Source organism: Panthera tigris, chromosome B1 (assembly GCF_018350195.1).
Source record: "Panthera tigris isolate Pti1 chromosome B1, P.tigris_Pti1_mat1.1, whole genome shotgun sequence".
NCBI classification, from domain to species: Eukaryota; Metazoa; Chordata; class Mammalia; order Carnivora; family Felidae; genus Panthera; species Panthera tigris.
The window spans coordinates 107,392,736-107,409,074 of NC_056663.1; the positions used below are offsets into that span (position 1 = coordinate 107,392,736).

At 36.6% G+C, this 16,339-nt stretch overlaps 1 long non-coding RNA gene across 1 annotated transcript in view; it reads right to left on the reverse strand.

Moving 5' to 3' along the window:
- LOC122237976 overlaps nt 1-13,328 on the reverse strand; it is a 93,742-nt gene extending 80,414 nt beyond the window's left edge. Inside the window, exon 1 of the long non-coding RNA XR_006216825.1 lies at nt 13,231-13,328. This is a non-coding gene — a long non-coding RNA (uncharacterized LOC122237976). The remainder of the gene's footprint in view (nt 1-13,230) is intronic.
- Between the last annotated feature and the right edge of the window lie 3,011 nt (nt 13,329-16,339).

The window sequence follows — 16,339 nt, forward strand, 5'->3', positions numbered from 1 at the left end:
TATGATAATTCCATTTTTGTGAGAAGTTTTTTTTTAAGTTTATTTATTTACTTATTTACTTATTTATTTATTTATAGAGAATGAACAGGGGAGGGGCAGGAGAGAGAGAAGGAGAGAGAGAATCCCACAGATCAACATAGGGCTTGATCTTAGGAACCATGAGATCATGACCTGAGCCAAAATTGAGTCACACACTTAACCGACTGAGCCACCCAGGTGCCCCATGATAGTCTAATTTTAATTGTTGGAGGGACCTTGTATGGTTTTCCACAGTGATTATACCATTACATTATTTCCAATGGATACAAGATTTACAATTTCTCTATATCCTTGCCAACACTTATCTTTTGTCTTTTTGATTATCACTATTCTAACAGGTATGAGGTGATAGTCAAACATCTAGAAACATGAAATAGAATGGTGGGCTCCAGGAGATGAATGGAGGGAGAAAGGGGAAGTTTTTTTCAATGGGTATAAAGTTATAGTTAAACAAAATGAATAAGTTCTATACATCTGCTGTATAACATAGTGCCTATAGTTAGCAATACAGTATTGTGCCCTTAATTGTTATAGTGGTAGCTTTCAGTTTAAGTGTTTTAGAACAAAAACAAAAACAAAAAACCCAAAGGGACAAATGAAACTTTGAGAGGTGATAAATATGTTCATATTGTCATGACTTTGGTGATAGTATCACGACTGTATGTATATGTAAAAACTCATCAATTTGTATGCATTAAATATGTGCAATTTTTGGCATGTCAATTAACCTCAATGAAGCTGTAAAAAATTCAGAAATGTGATATTGGTGTTGAAGTGACTAGATGGAAAGAAAGAATAGATGCAGATATTTGAAGAAATGGATAGTGGTATGCAATGTCAATAATACTGATGTGTAGTCAGTATATAATAATTCTATGATTTTTATAATACATATTATATGCACACACATATAAGTCACTAAGTAGATTTTCAATAAACTATACATGACTGTATTACAAGTTGTGGAAAAGAATAAAATTAATTTTATTGATTTTAATTAAATTTAAACTATAATTAAAATTAAGCTATATCATAAACAAAAAAAAATCAATACAGTTTGATCATAAAGTATAAGCCATATAATCAAGAAAGCACTAAAACTAAAAAGGTAAATTTTTACATAATATCAAAGGGGGAAGATCCTGGGGCACCTGGATGGCTCAGTCAGTTAAGCAGCCAACTACTGATTTTGGCTTAGGTCATGATCTCACTGTTCGTGAGTTCAAGCCCCACACTGGGGTCTGAGTTGCTGGTGCTAAGCCTTCTTTGGATTCTCTGTCTCCCTCTCTCTCTCTGCCACTCCCCTGCTCACACTGTCTCTGTCTCTCTCAAAATAAATAAATACACTTTAAAAAAAAAAAAGGCAGGAAAGATCCTAAAGTTGTCCGAAAGGCAAAGACAAATCACATTTTGATACATTAGACTACCTGAAAAATATAAACTTATGTCCATAATATAAATTCAATAACAATCTATTAAGGATGATAACTTTACTAAATCAAATTTTAAAAGGATCAAATTTTAAAAGGCTCAATAATTTAAAAATAATCCCACATCAAATTTTAAAAATTAAAAGTCCAAAATAATTTAAGCAATTCTACCAAAATTGCATCTATGCAAGTTTGCTTTTAATTATTATTCTCCTTGAATATTTGTTCTAACCTTTCTTTTAATTTTTTTTTGATTTGAGTATAGTTTGACATACAATATTACAAAGGTGCAGGAGTACAACACAGTGATTCAACTTCTCTGTATGTTATGCTATTCTTACCATAAATGTAGCTATACAAGTGTCACTATACAGCTGTACTACAGTGTCATTGACTATATTACCTATGCTGTGCCTTTTATTCCCAAGACTTATTCATTCCATAACTGGAAGTCTGTATCTCCCTCTCTCCTTCACCCATTTTGCCCCTAAGCCCATACCTTCCCCTCTGGCAACCATCAGATTATTCTCCGTATTTATACATTTGATTCTGTTTTTTGTTCCTTTGTTTATTCATTTGTTCTTTTAGATTACAAACATGAATGAAATCATATGGTATTTGTCTTTCTCAGTCTGACTTATTTCACTTAGCATAATACACTCTAGGTTCGCCCATGTTGTCACAAATAACACAATCTCATATGTTCTAACTTATTAACTTTCCTTTTTTTTTTGGCATTCTTAATTTTCAGGTGTGTCTTTTATTTCGTTTAATTAACAAAATTTTTTAATGCTTATTTATTTTTGAAGGAGAGACAGGCAGAGGATGAGGGGCGGAGGGGCAGAGGGAGAGGAGACACAAAATCCAAAGTGGGTTCCAGGCTCTGAGCTGTCCGCACAGAACCTGAAGTGGGGCTTGAACTCACAGACTGTTAGGTCATGGCTGAGCTGAAGTCAGACGCTCAATCGGCTGAGCTACCCAGGTGCCCCACAGGTATGTCATTTAAAAAAACATATTTCAAGACCGACAGAAGACGGCGGCGTAGGAGGATGCTGGGCTTACCGCGCGTCCTGCTGATCACTTAGATTCCACCCACACCTGCCTAAATAACACAGAAAACCACCAGAAGACTAGCAGAACGGAGTCTCCCGAGCCAAGTGCAGACGAGAGGCCCACGGAAGAGGGTAGGAAGGGCTGCGAGGCTGTGCACGCTCCACGGACTGGCGGGAGGGAGCTGGGGCGGAGGGGCGGCTCGCCGGCCAAGCAGAGCCCCTGAGTCTGGCTGGCAAAAGCGGAGGGGCCAGACGGACTGTGTTCCGACAGCAAGCGCGACTTAGCTCTGGGAGGTCATAAGTTAACAGCTCTGCTCAGAAAGCAGGTATGCTGGAGGACAATGGGAGGGAGAGTAGCTGAGCCCCGGGACCACAGAGCTCAGTTTGGCGGGGAATAAAGGCACTAGCCAGCGCCATCTCCCTCGCCCATCCCCCAGCCAAAATCCCAAAGGGAACCAGTTCCTGCCAGGGAACCTGCTTGCTCCGAGCAAACACCCAATGCTGTGCTTCTGCGGAGCCACCCCTCCGGCAGTGGGTCTGACTCCCTCTTGCTGCCACAGGCCCCTCCTGAATTGGATCACCTAAGGAGAAGCGAGCTAAGCTTGCCCTTCCTGCCCCCGTGCACCTTGCCTACCCACGCCAGCTAATACGCCAGATCCCCAGCACCACAACCCTGGCAGTGTGCAAGTAGCCCAGATGGGACATGCCACCCCACAGTGAACCCCGCCCCTAGGAGAGGGGAAGAGAAGGCACACACCAGTCTGACTGTGACCCCAGCGGTGGGCTGGGGGCAGACATCAGGTCTGACTGTGGCCCTGCCCACCAACTCCAGTTATACACCACAGCACAGGGGAAGTGCCCTGCAGGTCCTCACCACTCCAGGGACTATCCAAAATGACCAAACGGAAGAATTCCCCTCAGAAGAATCTCCAGGAAATAACAACAGCTAATGAACTGATCAAAAAGGATTTAAATAATATAACAGAAAGTGAATTTAGAATCATAGTCATAAAATTAATCGCTGGGCTTGAAAACAGTATAGAGGACAGCAGAGAAAATATTGCTACAGAGATCAAGGGACTAAGGAACAGTCAGGAGGAGCTGAAAAATGCTTTAAACGAGATGCAAAATAAAATAGAAACGACCACGGCTCAGATTGAAGAGGCAGAGGAGACAATAGGTGAACTAGAAGATAATATTATGGAAAAAGAGGAAGCTGAGAAAAGAGAGATAAAAAAATCCAGGAGTATGAGGGGAAAATTAGAGAACTAAGCGATACACTAAAAAGAAATAATATACGCATAATTGGTATTCCAGAGGAGGAAGAGAGAGGGAAAGGTGCTGAAGGGGTACTTGAAGAAATAATAGCTGAGAACTTCCCTGAACTGGGGAAGGAAAAAGGCATTGAAATCCAAGAGGCACAGAGAACTCCCTTCAGACGTAACTTGAATCGATCTTCTGCACGACATATCATAGTGAAACTGGCAAAATACAAGGATAAAGAGAAAATTCTGAAAGCAGCAAGAGATAAACGTGCCCTCACATATAAAGGGAGACCTATAAGATTCGTGACTGATCTCTCTTATGAAACTTGGCAGGCCACAAAGGATTGCAGGAGATCTTCAATGTGTTGAACAGAAAGAATATGCAGCCGAGAATCCTTTATCCAGCAAGTCTGTCATTTAGAATAGAAGGAGAGATAAAGGTCTTCCCAAACAAACAAAAACTGAAGGAATCCGTCACCACTAAACCAGCCCTACAAGAGATCCTAAGGGGGATCCTGTGAGACAAAGTACCAGAGACATCGCTACAAGCATAAAACATACAGACATCACGATGACTCTAAACCCGTATCTTTCTATAATAACACTGAATGTAAATGGGTTAAAGGCGCCAACCAAAAGACATAGGGTATCAGAATGGATAAAAAAACAAGACCCATCTATTTGCTGTCTACAAGAGACTCATTTTAGACCTGAGGACACCTTTAGATTGAGAGTGAGGGGATGGAGAACTATTTATCATGCTACTGGAAGCCAAAAGAAAGATGGAGTACCCATACTTATAACAGACAAACTAGACTTTAAATTAAAGGCTGTAACAAGAGATGAAGAAGGGCATTATATAATAATTACAGGGTCTATCCATCAGGAAGAGCTAACAATTATAAATGTCTATGCGCCGAATACCGGAGCCCCCAAATATATAAAACGATTACTCATAAACATAAGCAACGTTATTGATAAGAATGTGGTCATTGCAGGGGACTTTAACACCCCACTTACAGAAATGGATAGATCATCTAGACACATGGTCAATAAAGAAACAAGGGCCCTGAATGATACATTGGATCAGATGGACTTGACAGATCTATTTAGAACTCTGCATCCCAAAGCAACAGAATATACTTTCTTCTCGAGTGCACATGGAACATTCTCCAAGATAGATCAATACTGGGTCACAAAACAGCACTTCATAAGTATACAAGAATTGAAATTATACCATGCATACTTTCAGACCACAATGCTATGAAGCTTGAAATCAACCACAGGAAAAAGTCTGGAAAACCTCCAAAAGCATGGAGGTTAAAGAACACCCTACTAAAGAATGAGTGGGTCAACCAGGCAATTAGAGAAGAAATTAAAAAATATATGGAAACAAACGAAAATGAAAATACAACAATCCAAACGCTTTGGGATGCAGTGAAGGCAGTCCTGAGAGGAAAATACATTACAATCCAGGCCTATCTCAAGAAACAAGAAAAATCCCAAATACAAAATCTATCAGCACACCTAAAGGAAATAGAAGCAGAACAGCAAAGACAGCCTAAACCCAGCAGAAGGAGAGAAATAATAAAGATCATCAGAAATAAACAATATAGAATCTAAAAAAACTGTAGAGCCGATCAATGAAACCAAGAGTTGGTTTTTTGAAAAAATAAACAAAATCGATAAACCTCTAGCCAGGCTTCTCAAAAAGAAAAGGAAGATAACCCAATAGATAAAATTATGAATGAAAATGGAATTATGACAACCAATCCCTCAGAGATACAAGCAATTATCAGGGAATACTATGAAAAATTATATGCCAACAAACTGGACAACCTGGAAGAAATGGACAAATTCCTAAACACCTACACACTTCCAAAACTCAAACTGGAGGAAATAGAAAGCTTGAATAGACCCATAACCAGTGAAGAAATTGAATCAGTTATCAAAAATCTCCCAACAAATAAGAGTCCAGGACCAGATGGCTTCCCAGGGGAGTTCTACCAGACGTTTAAAGCAGAGATAATGCCTGTCCTTCTCAAGCTATTCCAAAAAATAGAAAGGGAAGGAAAACTTCCAGACTCATTCTATGAAGCCAGTATTACTTTGATTCCTAAACCAGACAGAGACCCAGTAAAAAAAGAGAACTACAGGCCAATATCCCTGATGAATATGGATGCAGAAATTCTCAATAAGGTACCAGCAAATCTAATTCAACAGCATATAAAAAGAATTATTCACCATGATCAAGTGGGATTCATTCCTGGGATGCAGGGCTGGTTCAACATTCACAAATCAATCAACGTGATATATCACATTAATAAAAGAAAAGATAAGAACCATATGATCCTGTCAATCGCAGAAAAGGCCTTTGAAAAAATTCAGCACCCTTTCTTAATAAAAACGCTTGAGAAAGTCGGGATAGAAGGAACATACTTAAAGATCATAAAAGCCATTTATGAAAAGCCCACAGCTAACATCATCCTCAATGGGAAAAACTGAGAGCTTTTTCCCTGAGATCAGGAACACGACAGGGATGTCCACTCTCACCGCTGTTGTTTAACACAGTGTTGGAATTTCTGGCATCAGCAATCAGACAACAAAAGGAAATCAAAGGCATCAAAATTGGCAAAGATGAGGTTAAGCTTTCAGTTTTTGAAGATGACATGATATTATACATGGAAAATCCGATAGACTCTACCAATAGTCTGCTAGAACTGATACATGAATTCAGCAAAGTTGTAGGATACAAAATCTATGTACAGCAATCAGTTGCATTCTTATAGACTAATAATGAAGCACCAGAAAGACAAATAAAGAAACTGATCCCATTCATAATTGCACCAAGAAGCATAAAATACCCAGGGATAAATCTAACCAAAGATGTAAAAGATCTGTATGTTGAAAACTACAGAAAGCTTATGAAGGAAACTGAAGAAGATACAAAGAAATTGAAAAACATTCCATGCTCATGGGTTGGAAGAATAAATATTGTCCAAATGTCAATACTACCCAAAGCTATCTACACATTCAATGCAATCCCAATCAAAATTGCACCAGCATTCTTCTCGAAGCTAGAACAAGCAATCCTAAAATTCATATGGAACCACATAAGGCCCCGAATAGCCAAAGTAATTTTGAAGAAGACCAAAGCAGGAGGCATCACAATCCCAGGCTTTAGCCTCTACTACAAAGCTGTCATCATCAAGACAGCATGGTATTGGCATAAAAACAGACACATAGACCAATGGAATAGAATAGAAACCCTAGACCCACAAACATATGGCCAACTAATCTTTGACAAAGCAGGAAAGAATATCCAATGGAAAAAAGACAGTCTCTTTAACAAATGGTGCTGGGAGAACTGGACAGCAACATGCAGAAGGTTGAAACTAGACCACTTTCTCACACCATTCACAGAAATAAACTCAAAATGGATAAAGGACCTGAATGTGAGACAGGAAACCATCAAAACCTTAGAGGAGAAAGCAGGAAAAGACCTCTCTGATCTCAGTCGTAGCAATTTCTCACTTGACACATCCCCAAAGGCAAGGGAATTAAAAGCAAAAATGAACTATTGGTACCTCATGAAGATAAAAAGCTTCTGCACAGCAAAGGAAACAACCAACAAAACTAAAAGGCAACCAACGGAATGGGAAAAGATATTTGCAAATGACATATCGGACAAAGGGCTGGTATCCAAAATCTATAAAGAGCTCACCAAACTCCACACCCGAAAAACAAATAATCCAGTGAAGAAATGGGCAGAAAACATGAATAGACATTTCTCTAAAGAAGACATCCAGATGGCCAACAGACACATGAAAAGATGCTCAATGTCGCTCCTCATCAGGGAAATACAAATCAAAACCAAACTCTGATATCACCTCACGCCAGTCAGAGTGGCCAAAATGAACAAATCAGGAGACTATAGATGCTGGCGAGGATGTGGAGAAACGGGAACCCTTTTGCATTGTTGGTGGGAATGCAAACTGGTGCAGCCACTCTGGAAAACAGTGTGGAGGTTCCTCAGAAAATTAAAAATAGATCTACCCTATGACCCAGCAATAGCACTGCTAGGAATTTACCCAAGGGATACAGGAGTACTGATGCATGGGGGTACTTGTACCCCAAATTTATAGCAGCATTCTCAAGAATAGCCAAATTATGGAAAGAGCCTAAATGTCCATCAACTGATGAATGGATAAAGAAATTGTGGTTTACATACACAATGGAGTACTAAATGGCAATGAGAAAGAATGAAATATGGCCCTTTGTAGCAACGTGGATGGAACTGGAGAGTGTGATGCTAAGTGACATAAGCCATACAGAGAAAGACAGATACCATATGTTTTCACTCTTATGTGGATCCTGAGAAACTTAACAGAAACCCATGGGGGAGTGGAAGGAAAAAAAAAGAGGTTAGAGTGGGAGAGAGCCAAAGCATAAGAGACTCTTAAAAACTGAGAACAAACTGAGGGCAGATGGGGGTTGGAGGGAGGGGAGGGTGGGTGATGGGTATTGAGGAGGGCACCTTTTGGGATGAGTACTGGGTGTTGTATAGAAAGCAATTTGACAATAAATTTCAAAAAAAAATTAAAAAAAATAGATGACAGTAAAATATTACTAAGCTCTTGTGTAAAACCTCTAAGTAGATATTTAAGAACAAGTGAAATGAAACTTACTCTTCAAGAAATACAATTCAAGTTGATGAGAATTTTTATTCCTGGCCAATAATTCTCAAGTTTTAAAGCCTTAAATATGTATATAAAATATACATAGCTATAAAAAATGTACAATATAAATATACGCTTAATCATATCTAGATGTCAGACAGTGGCAATGAATGTCAATAGAATGCACATAAACCTTCTAGTACCATTGATTAGAGATTCATTAGCCATCAAGATACATAATTGACCATTTTCATTAGTATTAAAATGCCTCCACTTGACATCCTGTCACTCATGAAGATGGAGAAAAAATGCAATTTCATTGGCAATCAACTAATGAGCATTAAAGCCCATTTAAGAAAAAAACTAAACATTTACAGCTTATGTAAATACAAGACAAACATAGAGAAAACCACTAAGCCATGTACAAAATTCCAAGTATTTAAATAAGCCTCACATCAAAAGTGTATATTATCTTGTCTTTGTCACTGGTAGGAGGTAATAATCTGGAGGAATAATATAATATAGATTTTATTGGTTGTTACTATAGTCCTAAGGTTATTCTAATAGTCCTAATTAGACTATGTATATGTATAAGCATATAATATATATGTATTATATATATATAAGCATATAATATACATGTATATGTATAAGCATAGTGCCTTATACATATTAAGTATTTTAAATCTCATGACTCCCTTATGAGGATCATATTATTACTTCTATTTTATTTTTGAGACACAGAAATGTTAAGTACTTTGCAGAGTTTAACACAGTATGTGAGGTGCACAACCATATTCCAACCAAGATAGTCTTGTTCCATAGATTGCACCCTTAGGCCTCATGCTACACTGACTTTATGTTCTGTCAGTGCCACTGAGAAGAAGAAGGAAACATTCTTGACGAGGAGATCTGGTACACATAGAGAAACAGCCTCAAAGCACAGACATTAAAACACATAAACTAAGAATCTCTGAAAAGCAAGTTAAAGTTATAATCCACATAACAGTCAAGGGGAAACTAAAAGTCCACAGCCTCTAAATTCAAAATTTGATTAATAATATGTAACAAAAATAATAATAATATGTAACAGTAGGGCAGGACCAGGCAGAATAAACAAAATACTCTACACTTTTGTCTTTCTGTTAAGATTTTCAGTTGTTTCGGGGAGCCTGGGTGGCTCAGTCGGTTAAGCGGCCGACTTCGGCTCAGGTCATGATCTCGCGGTCCGTGAGTTCGAGCCCCGCGTCGGGCTCTGTGCTGACAGCTCAGAGCCTGGAGCCTGTTTCAGATTCTGTGTCTCCCTCTCGCTGACCCTCCCCTGTTCATGCTCTGTCTCTCTCTGTCTCAAAAATAAATAAAATGTTAAAAAAAATTAAAAAAAAAGATTTTCAGTTGTTTGAATCAGTTGAGGGAGTAAATAAATGTTCTAATGGAAAGAAATAATAAATGTTCTAATGGAAAGAAAACATGGCACTGGAAAAAAGACTCCAGAAGCACTTAAAATCTTTGAAATCAAGGAATGGATATTCCTTTAAGGGTTTTCTTTTATGTATGTCTTTTAAAAAAAAGAAAAGAAAAGAAAGAAATAAAAATAAAAGGAAGAAAGAAGGAAATAAGAATTAATAGAAAGAATTAAAGTAAAGAAAAATAAAAATGAAAAAAAGAGAAAGAAAAGAAAAACAAAAAGAAGGGAAGAAAGGAAGATATTCATTACATTAGATCTCATCTGTCAATCCCAGTGCACATTTCAGGTATATAGCTACTGCCACCATCTCTCAAATGGGTTAGTGTCTTTATTTTTTACTTGTGTGTGTTCCTTTTTATATGACGTTCCTTTAATCAAAAGCTTCTCTCTTCAATATCAACACAAACAGTATATGTACTTAATCTCAAGTTTATTCCACTCTTACATGAAAACTCTAATTCCAAGCCACAGTCAGGAATGTAGTTATTCTTTAAATGACCCTATTAAATATCTTCCGTGGTCCAGAAAGTGTGATAAGACTTAAAAATATAAATAAAGCTCAAGTTCCTAAAGTTCCAATGTATTCAAAATATTCATGATTCAGACTATAAAATAATCAAAGAAATTAATCAAGGTGCAGTGCAAAAGTGATTTTATACACACACAGAATGCAAAAGGAATCATGTCAGAGATTTCTCTAATTCATCAAGAAAGGCTCAGAGAAAGCTTTCTAAAGTAAACTATGTTTGACTTGAAAAACAAAGTGAATAAAACACAAAAGTGAGAAATTGCACTATATAATTTGCATGTAGCATTAAAGATTGAATATGCAGTTGTATATAAGTACAAAATTAATCTAAAGAGAAAATGAGACAAAGCTTTGCACACTAAAGCTGTTTGAACTTTACACTGAAAGCTTTGGGAAGGCACTGAAGGCTTTGAGCAGGGAAGTGTCCTGAACAAATTAGTTTTTTTTTTTATTTTTTTATTTTAGAAAGGTCATTCTAGAATTAGTATGGAAAATACACCACCCAGGAGTCATATGAGAGGTAGGAAAAATAGTTATGATGCTTTTACTGATAAATACACGAGAAGTGGTTAAGAGTCTAAATTATAGCTGTGGGAGAGGGAAGGCAGAAAACAGATTCTTGAGATAACGAGTGATAGAACCTGCAGCATTTACTGACGTGAAAGAATGTGTAAATTAAGGAATATGATGACTCCAAGATTCTAACTGAAGAAAATGAATGAATGGCAAGTTAGTCATTGATTGAGATACAGAATATTGGAGAAAAATATTTTCTGAGGAAGTGGCACAATCTAATTAGGGACATAATGAATTTGAGATATTGATGGAACATCCAACTACTTGAAAACATACTCTTGGCTCTTTGTTTCCAGAGCCAGTAATGATGCCTACCACACAATAGTAGCTTCAAACAATTTATTTATTTATTTATTTTTAATTTTTTTTTTTAACGTTTATTTATTTTTGAGACAGAGAGAGACAGAGCATGAACGGGGGAGGGGCAGAGAGAGAGGGAGACACAGAATCGGAAGCAGGCTCCAGGCTCCGAGCCATCAGCCCAGAGCCCGACGCGGGGCTTGAACTCACGGACCATGAGATAGTGACCTGAGCTGAAGTCGGACGCTTAACCGACTGAGCCACCCAGGTGCTCCTTCAAACAATTTATTATATGAATGAGTGTTGAATGAAATAATTTTGAATGAATATTAAATAGAAATGGGTTATAGCTTGTTAAAGACATCAGAATCCTTAGACAAAGCCAGGAAAATAGATGTGGTTGACCAGGGATTGGTTATCTGGTAAAAGAGGTATCAGATCAAAGATAGAGCTTAAGAATAAAATCATAAAGTTCAGTAGCAAAAAAGCTAAATAAAATAGTGGTCCTAGAAAGTAGGAGAAAATCTAGAAGACAGTGGTGTCCCAAGATCTGAGGGAAAAGTAATTCAAGAAGGGAGAAATTCAAGAAAACTTATCCTAAGTTTTATAATAGTTATTTAATAATTTTCTTTATTTAGTTTTGAGAGGGGGGTCAGAGAGAGGAGGAGACACAACCCAAAGCAAGCTCCAGGCTCTGAGCTGTCAGCACAAAGCCTGACTCTGGGCTTGAACTCATGAACCTTGAGATCATGACCTGAATTGAAGTCAGACGCTTAACCAACTGAACTACCCAGGTGCCCCTATTTAATAATTTAATATAAGGACAAAAACAAAACAAAATCACCTTTCTGTTTGCTAATATAGATAAAATTTAGGAATTCAGCACTGGCTGAATTTTCTTTTGGTTTGTATCACACAATTCAACATAATATTCTACAATGTATGCTACTTAAGGAATATGTATACTGGGTCTTAAAAACAATCTCTAAGGGCTGCCTGAGTGGCTCAATTTGTTAAGTGTCCATCTCTTATTTTTGGCTCAGGTCATGATTTCACAGTGGTGAGATTGAGCCCCACGTTGGGCTCCATGGTGGGCATGGACCCTGCCTAAGATTCTATCCCTCTCCCTCTTCCCCTCCTCCACTGTCCTCTCTCTGTCAAAATAATAATAATAATAATTAATAATAATAATAATAATCTGTAAGATACAGTAAGGCAAAGGCAATACTCAAATCTGATTTGCTGTGCATGTGTGTACAGACATTCACGTGTGCACACGGTTAAAACAAAAAGAGCTCTGCACTTAGAGAAACCTTAATTCAACTTCCATTCCAGCTGTGTGAACTTGGATAACTTTGAGTAGTTTTCCTATTTAATACAATTAACAAAGTATTAAATGCTTCCAAGGAAGTTTTAATAACTAAATATAAACAAAACATAAAGCACTCAAAACAATGTTTGAAACTTAGTAGATGCTGAATAAAGGGCAGCGTTTTTAATGTCAGAGTTTAAAATCTTCTCAGTTAAATACATTCACTGAGAATTAAATCTGAATGCAAAGATATTCTTTCACATATTCTGATTATCTGATTGAATATTCTGAGAAAGAGAAGGTGGAAAATGAGAAGCACTAGTTTGTAATATGAATTCTTTAAAGTATAGTACTGCCTGGCATTGTTAGCTAGAACTTTACCCAAAACATGAGCAAAGAACACATCATCAGAAAGAACATAAAGTCTCTGAATAACAATGTTCAATACGTTCAGAATGAAAGATTTAGCCATGAATGAGTAGATGAAAGTTCCTTCTCCCCTGATTTTTTCCTTCTTTCATTAACCCCTCTCTCCTCCCACCTTTTTGTTCAATCTACCATCAAATCCCCATCTTCTTACCTTCTGTGGTCAGATTCCAAAAGACCACTCTTTCCCTTTTTCCAAAAGATGATATTATGGCATTCCTCCATATAAATCAGCTTGTGTCATCTCCTGTCTTTAGCCTGTATCTTCTGTAAGACAAATCCAAAATTATTTTGTTCATATGTACCTTTCAAGTATTATCCAAGTATTATTTCAAGTAGTCAAGTATTATATTGAAAGACCCTACCAAAACAGGGTTAGATGAAAATCACCACCATGGACAGAGATTATCATTGAATCACACTAATTAATAGAAATAAAAAAATCTTACAAATATCATAGAAATGATCACTTTAGAAAATCTGTTTTTACTATTACATGAAAATTAATAAATAGTATTATACAGTTAAATATAATTAAGTATGAAAACTATAATGGGTCTTTTTGTTTTTAAGATTTTTAAAAAGTATTTCAACACACAATGTGGGGCTTGAACTCACAACCCTGAGATCAACAGTTGCACATTCTACCCACTGAGCCAGCCAGGTACCCCTATAATGGGTCTCTTAATTATCAATTTTCATTCTTTAAAGATCTGCTCAATTTTTTTCAATCTGGATTGCCTCTTGCTGATATTCATCTGAATATTACTGACTTACTTTTTAACCCTGGTACTTGGATGTGTTATTCTTAAATTGAAATTATTATTTCTATTTGTAAAAAATGTTCTCTTCTGTTACTAGGTAGATAAAAAATCATTTTAAATGTAGCCTTTTTCAACTGCCTTCTTAAAACATTTTGTTCCTATACATTCTGCAAAAGCCCTACAACCCATTGCATTATAACCAGGGAATGGCTCTCTTTACAGATTGCTTAACAGCTCTGTTTTCTTACCTAAATACTGTGCCTTCATGACCTATATTCTTTTTCTCTGTATTGTTGTTGGTTTAATGTACTTGGCATTTGGGCAGAAATATGGAAACAGGATACCTATTGCATGGTACTTCAAAGTGCCTCCTTAGATTCCCTGTGATGAATGTGTTCTACTAAGTTATCTTTAACAAAATATTAATACATAAAACACAAGTGACAAATTATTTTTAATACAGTCAAGCCCAGAGCAATTTAAAATGGATACAGTGTAGAGAATAACTTAAAATTTAAAAATTAAAGAATATATTTTAGGTGTTTTATGGTTTAAAATGTATGATTTTTCTTACTGGTTTAAAAAAAAGGTGCTTTGAAAGTGACTTCTAAGTTACTATACAATGCAAAGTGCATCATTTAACTCTGTTAAAATAACAGAAAAATATATATTTGTTGTTAATGAATCACCATCAAGAGATGGAAGTAATATGCAGCAACACCTTGGTGTTACTCTCATAAGTATTCTGACATTCCAGCATGAAATTTTAACACTGAACTTTGATGACTCTTCATTTCTTCCATCTGTTTTCCTGGTTGGCTGATATAGTTTATTTCTTCTGTTTTGTTTACATTTGCTTTCTGGAAGATTTTAATAGCATACTTAGGGTTTTTTTCCCCCACAGTTTGTAAGCTATTTAATTGAAATAAAACCCGACTTCATTTATAATGAAACTACTAAAAATGGATGTGTTTGGGTGATGTAAAATCTGACTTAAAACAAAGAAAGCTTGTTGGCAGTCAAGGCAATCTGGCACTCAATGATCCCTGCAAGTTGCACATTTAATTAGAGGGGAAACTCATTAAAGTATCTGGGAATATTAAGATGATGCTATGATTCTAAATAGCTGAGTCCAGCCCTTTGAAGAGTTGGCTGAGATTGTCAGCACCTGCCTTGATTGTGTCTGTCTTATTCACAGACACAAATATTCAGATACATCCTTGTGTGACACATAATAATTAAGAAAATCCTGTGTAAATTGCATACCTTATATTCAATTTCATTCAAGAACAGCATTTTACAGAAATGGAATATATAAAGCAATGTATATTTTTGTTCAGGTAGTACATGTGAGACACAAGTGAATGATACTAATATTAAAAAGTTATTCTTGGGGCGCCTGGGTGGCTCAGTTGGTTAAGCATCCGACTTCAGCTCAGGTCATGATCTCACAGTCTGTGAGTTTGAGCCCCGCGTCAGGCTCTGTGCTGACAGCTCAGAGCCTGAAGCCTGCTTCAGATTCTGTGTCTCCCTCTCTCTCTGCCCCTTCCCCGCTCATGCTCTGTCTCTCTCTCTCTCAAAAATAAATAAAAACATTTAAAACATTTAAAAAAAATAAAAATAAAAAGTTGTTCTTAAATTCTCTGCGGTAGAGCAAGTTAACAAAGAAATTATTGTCAAACTGTTCAATATTTCATATGGAAAAATCTCTGTAGGGTAGCACGGGAAGAGGAATTATAATTGAATTTAAATGGGCAGAAATATGGAAATGAGATACCTATTGCATGGTACTTCAAATCATATATGATTTATATGAATTATATGATTTTAAAGAAAATAAAGTGGCAGCTAGATGGTTCAGTTCATTGAGTGTCTGACTTCAGCTCAGGTCATTACCTCATGGTTTTTAGGTTCAAGCCCTGTGTTGTGCTCTGCACTGTCAGTGCAGAGCCTGCTTTGGATCCTCTGGCTCTCTCTCTCTCTCTCTCTCTCTCTCTCTCTCTCTCTCCTTCTCTCTGCTCTTCCCTGCTCATGCTCACGTGCGCTCTTCCTCTCTCTCAAAAATAAATAAACATTTAAAAAATAAAACAAAGTAAAATAAAACAACCCAAATATATAAATTAAATTATGTGCTTGCAGTTATTTAGTAAAACATGTTTTGCAATTGTTCTGCAAATTGTTCTGCATGTTTTGCAAATTCTAAGTAATACATAGAATGAAATAACTTAGTCTAATAGCAAAAGAGCACTGAACCAGGAATAAGAAATGCCTACACTAAATTCTTAATTTTACTATTTATCCATTATGAGTTAGATAAGTCATTAACTTTTTAAACTTTGCATTTTTCTCTGTAAAACACACACAAAAACAATTTTCAAAAATATTTAACAAAGCTTCTGTTAATTAACATTCAATTTAAAATGGGCATAACATTCCTACATAAACTTTATTCTGCTATACAATCTAACAGCTCTTTTCTAAAAACTTGTCATTATTATT